The following is a 13,164-nucleotide window of genomic DNA, read 5'->3' as shown; positions in this document are numbered from 1 at the left end:
CACAATTCTGCATGTTTCTGTTGGCACAGAATTAAGGAAATGCCGAACAGAGAGCACCACAGCAAAGACACCATAACAAAAACTGGTACTGCTGGGCAGAGCAGTATCAACCTTGCCTCCTGTAGTATGTGGCAGTATCTGGGTTAGATTGCAGAAAAACACATTTTAGCCCAAATGCTTATTTTTACATTCTACAATCTATGATAAATATAGGTACTAATCATAAGGTACTGAATTCTTAAAATACACCCTTAACAAAATAATGTAATGCACATCTCTCTTTACATGTCAAACAATTTGCCTAACAAATCATAATAATGCAGAATGATAAAAATTCAACCATCAAGCCCAAATACATGCATAAAGATTACCATGGCAAAGAATTGTGAATTTCATTAAATATGTTAAAGGCAAAAAAAATTCAGCTTTGAAAAATAGTAATCCTGTCTTTCAACAAAAATATTATAGGAAGCTATGAATTTGGTAGATCTGAATAGGATGTTGGTACATGTTTTACTAAGGTAATATAATGGCACACTATTATTAGATCACATTAATCATTACTGTGCCAAAGGCACTGACAGCACCACTGAAAAGGATTGAAAGGGCTGGTAATGGATATAAATTACCCATTGTGTGATAAAAGGATTTTTACTAAGAAGGTAAGAATAAAACAGCAAATTTCTAATATAACTGTTGTGTAAAAACCAAAATAAAAGTAATCCAGTTAGTAATATCCACAAAATCAGAAAGTAAGCACTTTTGAAAGAAGATAAAGTCACAATAAAAACTGTATACAATGTAAAATTAATTTCGTGGTGCATAATATTACTATCAATTTAAATAGGTTACATGATGACCTCTATGGGGTATGGTCAAGAGAAAGGTAAGCTTTGTTAATTAGAATTGAGCATGAACTTCTGCACATGTATTTTAAGTTTGTGGGTTTGGAATTTTGTCTTTGGGTTTTGTGGTACATTAAAAAAAAAAAAAAAACAACAACAACAACAACAAAAAACTATATTGGTTTCATGACACCCCACTGAAATTCAAGACACATTGAGAGTTTTCTGTTTTTTGCACTAAAATCACAACAAAAAGCCCATCTCTCAGATGGTTTTATTTGCATTCCAGCTGCTATTACAAAATGAACCACGTCTTTGATGAGCTATTTAACCATTTGATTGAAACCATTTGTATTAATAATTGTCCAGTTCTGTGCTTCTCCTTTACTCTGGCAAGTATTTCTTCATATTAGTAGGGAAGCTAAGTGAATTGGTCAAACTGCATTCTTATTTACTGTGTTAAACATCCACATATTTTCTCTGAAGCTGATGGAATTATTCTAGAATCAAGTCACTATAACTCTGGTTGAGCCAATTGTCTAGAATAAAACCCAGTAGCTCACATTCAATTAGTAAGTTTTAAAAATTGTGAGACATATTCTTAAATGATATAAATTCCTAAGTACAGACATCAGACTTAGGTCCACGCTTAACTTTACTCACGTGAGTAATTCCATTAGCGTCGGTAATTCAATACCTGCTTATGCATTTGCAGTACTGAAGCTTTAATATGCCTGAACATCCTCTCACTTACATATGCTATAAATCAGTACTATTCCTCTGAATCACAGTTTCTACTGATTCACAGAATATAAAAATGAGTGGACAATCCAGTATAACAATTATAATAAAGAAATAACATAAGAATTAGATTTAGAAGGAGAAGCTATCAGAAATTTTGATTTAAGAATCAATTAACGCATGTAGAATGTAGAATTAATTATTGGTTATTTCCTAGGAAGCTAGACTTTTATTTCAAACTGAGGGCCAAATAACCTGATTCTGATTTCACACTGATTTCCACACCAGTCTGGTTTCTCAGACTTTACAGGAGCTACTCTTTTACCGCACAGGAATAGCTCTGAGGAAAATCACATACACAGCGTAGTATACCCCTCCACCCACTGATTTTCATGGGTGTTCTTCTCATGCTAATATACAAAAGAATATGAATCTTAATAACTTGCATGAGATGTTCTATTGAACTTCTGGGAAAAAAACAAACAAAAAAAAGTGATAAAATTAATTTGATCATGAGCTTCATGGATATTTTTTGTAAATCAGCAGTCTGTTGATAAAGTAATAAATTATGATTCATTTCTAATAAAATTATTACATATCAACCATATAAGATGAATGCTCATGATTTAACCAAGCAGATTTTTTTCTTGAAAAAAAAAAAAAAAAAAAAAAACTATTTCTAGCTTGTGAAATCCAAAAGAACTACAATAAAGAGTTTTCCTGAAGACATGAACATAATATTTTTGAAGATGTGAAAAAGTGAGAACAGATTTTAAAATCTAATTTAGGGACTTCATTTTTATGCCTTCTTTAAAAACAAAAAAAAAAAAACAAAAAAAAAAAAACTAAAAACTCAGATGCAAAAGCAGATGAAAATATTGTTAAATAAGTAAGTTTTCTTACCAGTTACTCTTAAGCAACGTATCTGTTCCCTGGCTGAGGAAATTCTTAAAATACACAAGATAGGTACTGAAGGTCGCAACTGTAAAAAAAAAAAAAAAAAAAAAAAAAATACAAGAAAAATATGTCAAAACTCAATGTTGAATCAGACATTTACGTTAAAATATTACAATGCCACCTCAAGCAGACAATCTACAGAGCAGAAGAGAGCAATGAGAATCAAAATATTAATGGGATTAACACCTTTTATTTTTTAAGCCTTCATAATGTACATGTTTTTCATGTACATTAGTTCTCATGCATTTCATTTTGAGAACTAAAAAGTTCTTTCAGTTCTGGATTGTTTTGAGAGGGAAAACCTCTCCTCAAGATAGTGCCGGGGAACAGATTGAAATTCTTCTGATCCTTTACCCTAGACAGTGCAGCAAAAGAGGACAAAACAGGATAAAATAAAAGTTGCATAGCATACTCCAGAAACCCAGTTATTCTTTTTGACATTGATATTCTAATCTTGTGAACTGAGTAAAAAGAGAACAGCTACTAATTGTATTTTTACTTTTTTTTTTTTTAATTCCATTTTATAACAGAAATTAGTCCTTTGTAGATGATCTCATCTAATAAACCCCACTTAAAAGAGATAAGAGCCAGCAGTAAAAGCCAAGCCAGAATACTTCCAAGATATTTGTCAGCAGTGAATTTAGGGCCATTACATTAGTAAGCAAAATAGAAACAAAAACAAAGGGCGTTCTTAGAGCAAAATAACGTTCATTGGACTAAAGCTATAATCTGAAGAATTTATGACTAAGAATTCTAACCATGTCTGTTCCTATGTGTGTCTAACAAATGAAATTAAAGGTCATTTCCAAATAATACACTTTGTACATCTACATCAACCAAACTATTTCGTACATCTGAGTCTGGTTCCGAAACCCCAGTTCAAGCAGCACAGCCTTAGGGCTTCACCTCACAAATACCACTCACCCAGAGAAGTGCTGACTTCTCTGCAGAGCCCCAGTGGCTGGCTGCAGCTATCAGCATGTGCAGAACTGTATCCTTACCATCTGTGGGACATGATTAAGAGCTCAGCCATTTTATTGTATTTGGTTTAACTTGGTCAGCACTGACAGGACCACACTGCTGGGCAATGCCATTTGTTGACTTGAAGGATAAACAACAATTCTGAGGACTGCTATTGATGACCATAACAATATTAAATAGTCCTGTAAATTAGGAGTTCCCTACTAAGCAGCATAGACCTCCACTAGTGCTATGCTGATGAAACACTTCCATGAATCCTCTAAGATCTGCCTATGCCCCACCTTATCCTGACTACATACAATAATACAGTAATGCAGTAATAATGCAGTAATGCAAAATATTACTGCAAAATATCCCACTTTGTCCGTGCCATCTCCTCTACTCATTCCTTGGCTTCTCCACCACACCAAACACATGCTACTTGTTTTCATTTCAGTTGTCTACCACGATGTTCCCTAATCCCCACTCCTTCCCCCTCAGCTGCAGATTAAGCCACTCTCTATCACACTCTTTGAAATACTTTCCAAGTGATAATTCTGCCATAGAACTTCTCTCACATAGAAGAATTACCCCAGTAAAAGCTTCAAACCCCTCATTTAAAACTCACATTTCCACAGTTAACTTCCAAAAATTCAACAGTAGACATCTGGTTTGCCATCACCACTGTTTCTCAAGCATAGGAACACAATTCTTTTTTGCTCTCTCCTCATGCCTGGTTTTCTTTTACATGCCAATTGTCTCTGGTTTTATAGTTGAATTAATAACCCTAAAAGGCAAAACCTAGCTTCTTGCTACATGTTTGACAGTGCTGACCTTGCTGGGCACTGAGTACAAACCCCAACTCTGTGCTGGTGCTCCACTTCCCACAGGCACAGCCAGCTCCACCAGAACCAAACCAGTGGGCAGCCAAGGCAAGCACCTACAGCACTGTCTGGACAGAGCAAAAACCTTTTGGAAATGGTTAAAAAAAAAAAAAAAAAAAAAAAAAAATTGTCATCAGATTTCATTTTTCCAAACACAAAACCATATCCAGATAGGATTCAGGTCCCACTTACACAGACCCATACTTTGTCAGAATTCAAATAAGTGAAGTTTGGATACAATCTCTGGATACACAGAAAAAGCAAATTCCTGAGCTGCTATATATAAACACAGGTCCCATCCAATGTTTTCAATTCCACGGTGTCTAAAAACAGTGACAGCTTGTTTGTCTGGAATCTCTGCTGTTGTTGATGTCTTAAAACCTCAAGATACACCTGTTTTAGTGTTTACTTGCAGCTCATTCAAAGTAAGAAAGCCAAGGAATAGAAACAAAGAAGATAATAAGCTGTTGGGTTTGGAAAAGATGTTATCTCACTAAACAGGTTCTTAGTACACCTACGCTGACATTGTAGACTACATTTTTGCTATGCTATTACAAGGCTACTTGTGTTTAAAAAAAAAAAAAAAAAAAAAGATTTTACATACACACTCATGACTTGCAAAATTCTAAGAATGATTCTCAAGGGGCTTTCACTAAGATGCTTTATAAATTCTGATGACAGACAGAACACAGTACAGCTTCATCTCTTAAAGTCCTGTACTGATTTGTTTGGAGGCTTCATGTCATTGATCAGCATGTCAATGTCTCTTGCAATCTGCTTTCCAGTTCATGACTGTGCGTGAACCCCTCAGGTTTAAAACCATAAATGATTTAAGGTCTGTGATACATAACCCTATGAACAAATTGGGAAAATCTGTAGCTTTACACATTAAACTGTAGCAGAAATGATTTAAAACCTTATAAAAAGATATTTTACTTACCTGTGCTAATATTATTCTAACACATTTGACACTGACTATGTAAAGGAGATATTTTAAAGGTACAGGCAGCAAGCTGCATGAAAACAAATTAGGATATTTCCACTAAGGTCAAATTGGGCCAGTTTACTAGTGTCTAACACATTTGCTGGCACCAAAAAAGTGGCCCTGCAAGCCCCTACAGACCAATTTCTCACAGTAACACCTACTGCACTCACATTCCTGCACAGCTGTAGCGGGCTCCGTGAGACAGCCTGCCACCCACAGTCCCCCTCACTGCCCCACTTCTGCCCTCCCCTGAGACCAAGAAACCCCACAGGCCTTCAGAGAGAGGATTGCATAAAAGTATTTGTGAGGCATAATTTTTGTTCATTCTTAAACTTAAGTAGCTCATTACTTTAAATGAGCAACCTCATCCCATCGCTGAGCAATTTCTGCAGGTTATGGCCAGAAACCTAACACACAGCAAGGGAAAACAGGTGCTTGAGTGCAGACTCAGAGAACCACATCACTCTTTCCCAAATACTGAGCCTGCAAAGGCTTTGTCATGAAGCTCTCAGCATCATCCTCGTTAAACTCAATGACCAAACTCTTGCTAATCTCAAGGGGACAAGGCTGGGGCCCTCTGGGAACAAGGCACAAGTTTTGATGGAATGAGGTGTCATTCTTAACTAATTGCTCCCTATCGGCTGCTTTTGAAGGGGTTCTTGAAGCACTGCTGTGTAGCTGCCCTAGGCACAGCAAGGCTGCCAGGACACACCCATGGGCTGGGCAGAAGCATCGGTGACACAACATGCACAGCAAGTGGCCTCACAAGACAGCCTGCCCTGGCTTCTGTGTAAGTGCTGCACCTGCCACATGTGGGACAGGAGCTGTGGGGCCTTACGGGTCCATTTACTCTGCTGTGAGTTGGGTGCATAAGAGAGAACAACAGTCCCCAAAGCAGGATGCTGGGATAAGTCTGTATTTTTCTGTTGTTCACTAAAAACACAAGACCTGATGGCACGTTTCTCAGGACAGTGCATGGTTTCAAGCCATGCCCCTGTGGCCAGCCTGGCCACATCCGAGACATGCTATTGTCTCTTCTGCACCACGATCACGCCTTCCTGCCCCAGCACACAGGGATCTCCAGCATTTGAAACAGCCTACCTGTAAATAAGAGGTTTATAATTTAGGTTCACCTTTTTTTTTTTTTTTTTTTTTAAATGACTATCTCACCATGGCAGGATTTGCACACATCTCCTGGCAAACCTGCAGTGTCTTATCCAACCTCCTTTCACGAGAGCTCATTTACATCACCACAATCATGCGACAAACTGCTGCTCTCATTTTCCCTCCTGCCAGCAAAGAGAACAGGACAGGGATGCACATGATTTTGACTTTTGGGGAGCCAAGGGGTTTGCAAAAATATTTTATCTGAGAGGCAACCCTTTTCAGCTCCTTAGGCTTTTCTATGCACATTGGTACTTCAAACAACCCAGTACGCACTTGTTTTGCTCAGCTTCCACCTTGCTCTGTTTGTTGGCACTAGTAACACCATTGAGCTGCCCCCACTAGGGCTAGCTATCAGTTGTAAAACTGATCACTTGCTTCGGCACAGTGCTGCTCCTGCCCTTCATGTTTGGGCCTGACCAAACAGCCCAGGAAGCCGTCAGGCACTGCTAGGCCTCGTGGCCGTTGGGTCAGGCCTTGCTGCAGACTAGCAAGTGATATCTGTACCACTGGTGGTAAGCGTGGTTTAGCTGTGATTTGGTGCTTGCAGCCATTAATTCGGAATGGGGTCTGACCTGGACCCAGGGGCCCCACACGGTGCCCAGGGAACCAGTACCATGCTCCCACTGGCATCAGCAGGAGCTGTGCACACAGCCAGGGCTGCACCATCCTCCCACAACAGGACACTGGGTGAAAGCCTTGCCCAGTGCCAAGCGAGGAGCCCCCTCCTCACCGCATGTACCCCATAGCAGTAAGGTGGCTGCAGGCCTGAGGTTGCTCTAGCCCCAGGGTGGGCAGCTCCTGCCCTCCCTCCTCACCAGGACCTGCTGTACTGAGGGTAGGGTGCTCCTGGGGCTGCCGCACAGCCCAGCCCCCAGGACAGCCCCAGGGCCTGGCACTGGACTCCTCATGCCTGAACCCCCATCCTGTGGCACCCCTGAGTGCCTGGGGGGGTCTTCACCCGGACTTTGTCCCTCCGAAAGCTTTGGTTAAAAACACAAAAGGTAAGCCGGCCAGCTGATTAGGCACTCCTCAGACATCCTAAACTTACTTCCCACCGATGTGAAAAATACCCTCAACAGGAAGAAAATCTGCTACCTGCTCTTTCTTCCTCTGGGTTTTCTGGATACATGGGATGAACAGACATTTGTAGCAATCTGATTGAGTGAGTTATAAGAAAACATTATGAATTTAAAGTAGTACAAAAAAAAGGTTTCCATCACCTCTGTGCCTATACCATGACACACGCCTCCTAATATATTACATAATAAAAAAGCCATGGTTTTCTCAACCAATCAAATTACACTACTGTCTCTTTAATAAACAAATCCATGTGCACATTAACAGTGTTGAAAATTCAATTTAAACTCTTTGTCTGTTGCTGCTTACTCTAAAGATGGTCTTTCTTAAACAACAGAGCACCAAGGAGTCGTTAGGGCTCTCTCTTCATTACTTCAAAAAACCAATCATTAGACACCAGAGTATATACGTAATTAGAAAATCACTTCCTTTGCAATCCAAGCTAAGTAGTTTACATACTGTAATTACAGGGACAAAATCAATTTTTAATCATTTCACTGATTGGGCTCATCAGCTCTGTGGGAACATTGTAACCTGCTTGTTGTGCAAAAGCAACATCTGGGCTAAAACAATTACCCTTTGTTTGCTACAATATTCCTTAAATCTTTTTGCTTGCATAAAAAAAAATGAAAACACGGAGACAAGATATTTCGATGTCTTTTTGTCCTTGATCAACATATATCCTAAAGTACCACTTGCAATGAGAGTTTAATGTTCCTCAGAATTTACTGTTAAACAGTACACTTCCAAGGAATGTATTTTTTCAGTGAGATAAAAGTATCTGATTGTTTTAAAGAACCATTCAGCTGGCTAATTGTTCCATAGCTAACACATGGTATTCAAACAACCCACACATTACAAAAGCTCATCTGGATAATAATGGGCAACTATTATTGCAATGGTTTACACTTTTCTAATACAAATGAATGGATTTTATCAAAATTTGAAAAAAATTCCAAGAAGCTGGGTATGTGTGAAAAATAGATGGTATGAATTGGCAAGGCAAGGCTAAGCATTTTGTTCTCTTAATAGGAAATGACCTCATTTACACTGGAGTAATAATTAGTACTGCTTCACTGACAGTTAAGAAAAAAAGTTTCACAGTATAATAAGGCAGCATCTCCTTTGTTAAGATCTACATTGATTATTAACCCTTGCCAAGAAAACCCAAATTTAACTCTACGTTATACGTGCTAATGCTATGGCAAAGGCCCCCAAGTGCTGCTAACGAAGGCTCCTACCCTACACCCGCCAATGCCCGCAGCTGCTGCGTGGCTGGTATCAAAGCGGGCAGGATGGCATGTCAAGGCTTGTTAGCTGAGGACATCAACATCTGAAATATTTTCTAGTTGGTGAAGGCCAGGCAAGGCAGCTGGGGGACAGGCTCCTCCACCAGCCTGCGGAGAAGCTGTGGTGCTGGCAAGTGGAAGAGATGGGAGTCCTACAGTTACCCAGAGACCGGGCATGCTCCAGGCAGCAGCAACCTGAACTCCCTCAAAGGTACCTCTTCATGGGTAACTTACACAACATTTAGGTGAAAATATCTTGTATTTTATTCAGTAGATGCTTATATGTATATATATATATATATATATATATATATATAAGGCCCTCATTAAAACCAATATGTGTGTCACATTGTCAGGCAAATATATGTTAAAATGTCACTTTGAATATGAAATAAAGCATTTTAAGGGCTTAACTCATTAAAGAAAAATATAAGCAAAGGAAAAAAATATATATCTGTGGGTAAGGCTGGATAGATATGGGCCGGAAACATATTACAGCCCTACAAAAGTTTGAGATTTTTATTTTCTCCCTTACGTTCCAGAAAAATCACAATCTTCTGAAGAATTACATGAAAAGCAGGCATCCCTCCTGTTCCTCTCCCTCCCCACCCACCACTGCCCCAGGCCAGCCAAATGCACAGCAGAGCAAAGCCGAGGTCCCTGGCATCCCACACCCTCCACCTCCCATCCCAGCCGAGCACACCCACCTGTGGCCCCTCACCTTGGAGCTACTCCACCTGAATAACATAGTTCAGTATTCCCTGCCCAGAAAATCCTCCTTATGCAAGGCCACGTCTGAAAAGCTGATCAGGCTTCAGGCTTGAACTCCCCCCAGCCAAGCACATGAACCAACAGCTTCACAGATAGCACAGGTCCTTCACCTTCCACCCATTTGATTAGAAATTCTATCCTAATCATCATTGTTGACATAAAAATAGTCAAAATTGGCATGTTCCAATTCAAAAGCAGTTTATTAGAGAAACCCCAGGCAGGAACCACCCTAATCCAAATTCAGCTCTGATTTAAGCACACCACACTTCTCTGAAGCAAAGGAAACCACATCTACACAGGTAAATACAGGTTGAAGATGACATAGGAGCAACCAGTAAAAAACAAAACAGACAATTACTAACAGCAAAAGCTTCCCCCTCTCAAATAGCACAGTGTGCAGCAGCATATCCCCACTGATGAAGGCCATATTAATTTTTGCCTGCTGCCCAGACGTCCCAAGGAAATAGCAGCAGCTGTGTCCAGCAGCAGGGCTCACCTTATGCACATCCTTCATCCTTCCCCTCACGCCTGTCCTAACATGGAGGACAAGCCCCTTCAGCCAAGTCTGAGAGGGGGCCATTGAAAGCAGCCTCCTCCCCAAATCAGCCACTCCCTTACAGGCAGCACAGGGAGGATCCTGATAAACATGTTACTTCAAGAGTACCAGCACCCAACACTGACTTGGTACCAAAGGTGAAGGAGGTAAGATGCAACCTTTGTGCTAACACCTACATTAATACTCAAGGTTGGGACAACATACATGAGCAACCCAGCCTCAACACCATTTAAAATACTCCGTGAGCCAATTCTTCATTCACACAAAATAAGGTTCTTGTGAAAAACCCCAAAATATCAACCTTAGACTCTTCTGAAGATCTGCAGGACTATTTCAACTCAGTTAATGTCCTGGGTTTGTAGCACTTGTATGTACAATTAAAAGCAGAAGTTACAAGGCTTGAAGGACAAAGCAAACTGACTATCAATTGCTTGGAAGATTTAAACGTTTTTCTTTAACACAGTTAAGGATGGGTGTTGCCTGCAAGACTTCAGCATGGAAAAGTATAGGGAAACCAAAAATTTCAGCTTATCCAGGGGCATCTCAGCAGCACCTGTTGGAAACTGGTATGTGCCAAACAATAAAAGTCATTTTTATGATATGTCTGGTTCCATAGGAGTGCCTCAAATCATAACTTTAATTGAGGTTGGTAGCAATAAAATATATATACGTATATATATATATATATATATATATATGGTCAAGTTATAAGGGTGTCCTGTTAGACCCTCATTGTCATCAGGAACAACTACCCATTGATACACAACTGAGCTCTACTTCTACTGAAACAATCATCAGTTCACAGTCTTAAAGAGAAGAAAATATAAAATACTTATGAAATGATAGAAATGAAAAATGCATTTTCCCAAGCTATCTTGTTAGTGCATCAAATTACAAAACACCATCTGAGGCAGTTTTCACCACATCACATAAGAGGACATTTCATAAGTGATACTGCTCTCATCACAGCCTAGTAAAGAAAGAATCTATAAACAAACTCCCTCTTTTTTGTTTGTTTTACATTTTCTACGTAGAAAAAAAAAATCCAATAACCCACAAAAAGATGTAGGTCAACTGTTCTCATCTCAAATCTTCCTTGATAAGTAGTGATTTAAGAAGTCTATATAAAAAATGTGTTATTCCCTTTCAGCTCATAGGGAAAAAATGATTCAGAAATAGCACATAAAAAAAAAAATATTCAATGTCACTAAAACCAGAATAGAAAATGTTTTATAGATTAACAAACATTGTAATGAATTTGCACAACCTTAACTGACTGTATACATAGCATAATGAAACGGTCTACATCCTTTCAAAGAAAAATTAGGTATTCCAGCACATAGCTTTAGAAAGGCATTGTTCGGGAAAACCTGCATTTTTTCCCAGCTACCATGTAATTTGTGAGATGCATTTTTAAATGATCTGCAACTGCAGCAGGCTTCATCAGTCAGATGATACAGATAGATAATTCACCAAACTGTCACATGATCTTCCATCAGTCTAAAAGATGTGAATATATTGCCACAAGCTTTGGGAATAATGGGTGCACCTGTTTACAGTGTCACCTCTGTTTGCTAATTGTCTCCTTGAGCTACATTTTACTTCTAATGCATTTATTTTTGACAGGCAGTGTCTATTTAGAAATCACATTACTTCAAGTGCAATTGTTCTTTTGTCTATCAAGTAAATGAAGTGTTGTTATACAGATTTCAGGTTCTGATTAGTGAAGTATCAGCACACCACAAAGGTCAATCAGTTATTTACCTGAAGTAACAGAAGTATGACAGGCCTCCTGGATATCCTCTAGATCATGGTATAGCTCATATCAGTATTAATATTATATATATAGTGTGTGTGTGTATATACACATGCAAAAAAAGGTGTATATATTATGCAAATATACTAAATGTTCTAAAACATAAAGTACTGCACACAGAGTAAAACAAGAAAAAACTACTTGAACAGAAATGTCAACAGACCCAACTCCTCTGCTCAAGTATTTGAGCTAAGCTAAGCCAAAGTAATGGTGAAAACTAAGAGGTCAGTCCCACAAGCATTTTGCAGTGCTGCATGCACATCACACTAACAGAACTAATGTTTCAAAATCTCTCTCTCTCTCTCTTTTTTTTTTTTTTTTTAATTGTGCTTCCTTCTTTTTATAGAACAGTGAAGCAAAATTTAGTTAAGGTTACTTGCATTAGCTTCAACTAATAAGATGCCATAAGAAATTAAGAGGAGCCACTTGAGGTCTAAGAAAGACCACAGAGGATTTTTAGTCACACCCGTACCCTCATGTCTGCAATGCTTCCAATATTCAGTTAAATAACATGTCTCGATAGGTACAAAGCCATGTCTTTATATACAAGTACAACTATACTACCAAACAGGAAATTTTGAAAACCTAAGTTGGCACATTGATCACACGGACACTTCGTTACATATATATTGATTCCGTAAAAATATATATATATAGCATTTTAACTTTTCATTACTGAGGTGGAAAAATAGTACTGCTGTAGTAGCAGCAGAGGTTTGCCAAAGCCTCATTATTTCTGGTGTACATCTGTCCACGTTCCATCTCCCCACGCGTATGTGAGAACAAGGCAGAAGAGAAGCGTACAAGTGCAGCACTGATGTCTCAAAGCTGTGGATGCCACCCCTGTTAACACCTACCCTACCTCAAGAGGTCTAGGTACAAGTCTCTGTACATGCACAACAACCTCAGGGGCTTAAAAGGGAATTCCAGCCACCACCAAGTAACCACTTTACTAGTTTGCCAAAAGAAACAGACACAAAAAGCCACACTTGCCTTAAGTCACATTCTAAATTGGCTCCCAGGAGCATTTCCCTGCCTTGTTCACTAAAGCACTGTGTATGTTTTCTCTGTGTTTAGCATATGCTATGTAACCTAAGCAGGGCTTCTATTGTTCCA

At 39.0% G+C, this 13,164-nt stretch overlaps 1 protein-coding gene across 17 annotated transcripts in view; it reads right to left on the bottom strand.

Moving 5' to 3' along the window:
• The window catches only part of ZNF536 (zinc finger protein 536), a 350,225-nt gene that overhangs the window by 292,125 nt on the left and 44,936 nt on the right, over positions 1-13,164 (bottom strand). For 16 of the 17 annotated variants that reach the window (XM_068693342.1, XM_068693352.1, XM_068693349.1 and 13 more), the window contains exon 2: positions 2,490-2,568. The gene's annotated coding sequence lies outside the window, so the exon portion shown is untranslated. Of the gene's footprint in view, positions 1-2,489; positions 2,569-10,172; positions 10,280-13,164 lie in introns of those variants that run through there. The other variant, XM_068693348.1, reaches the window with a different exon arrangement.

The sequence above is a fragment of the Anas acuta genome, chromosome 10 (genome assembly GCF_963932015.1).
Source record: "Anas acuta chromosome 10, bAnaAcu1.1, whole genome shotgun sequence".
Classification (NCBI taxonomy): Eukaryota; Metazoa; Chordata; class Aves; order Anseriformes; family Anatidae; genus Anas; species Anas acuta.
The sequence above is the reverse complement of the archived record's forward strand: the minus strand, read 5'-3'. Positions and strand labels throughout refer to the sequence as shown.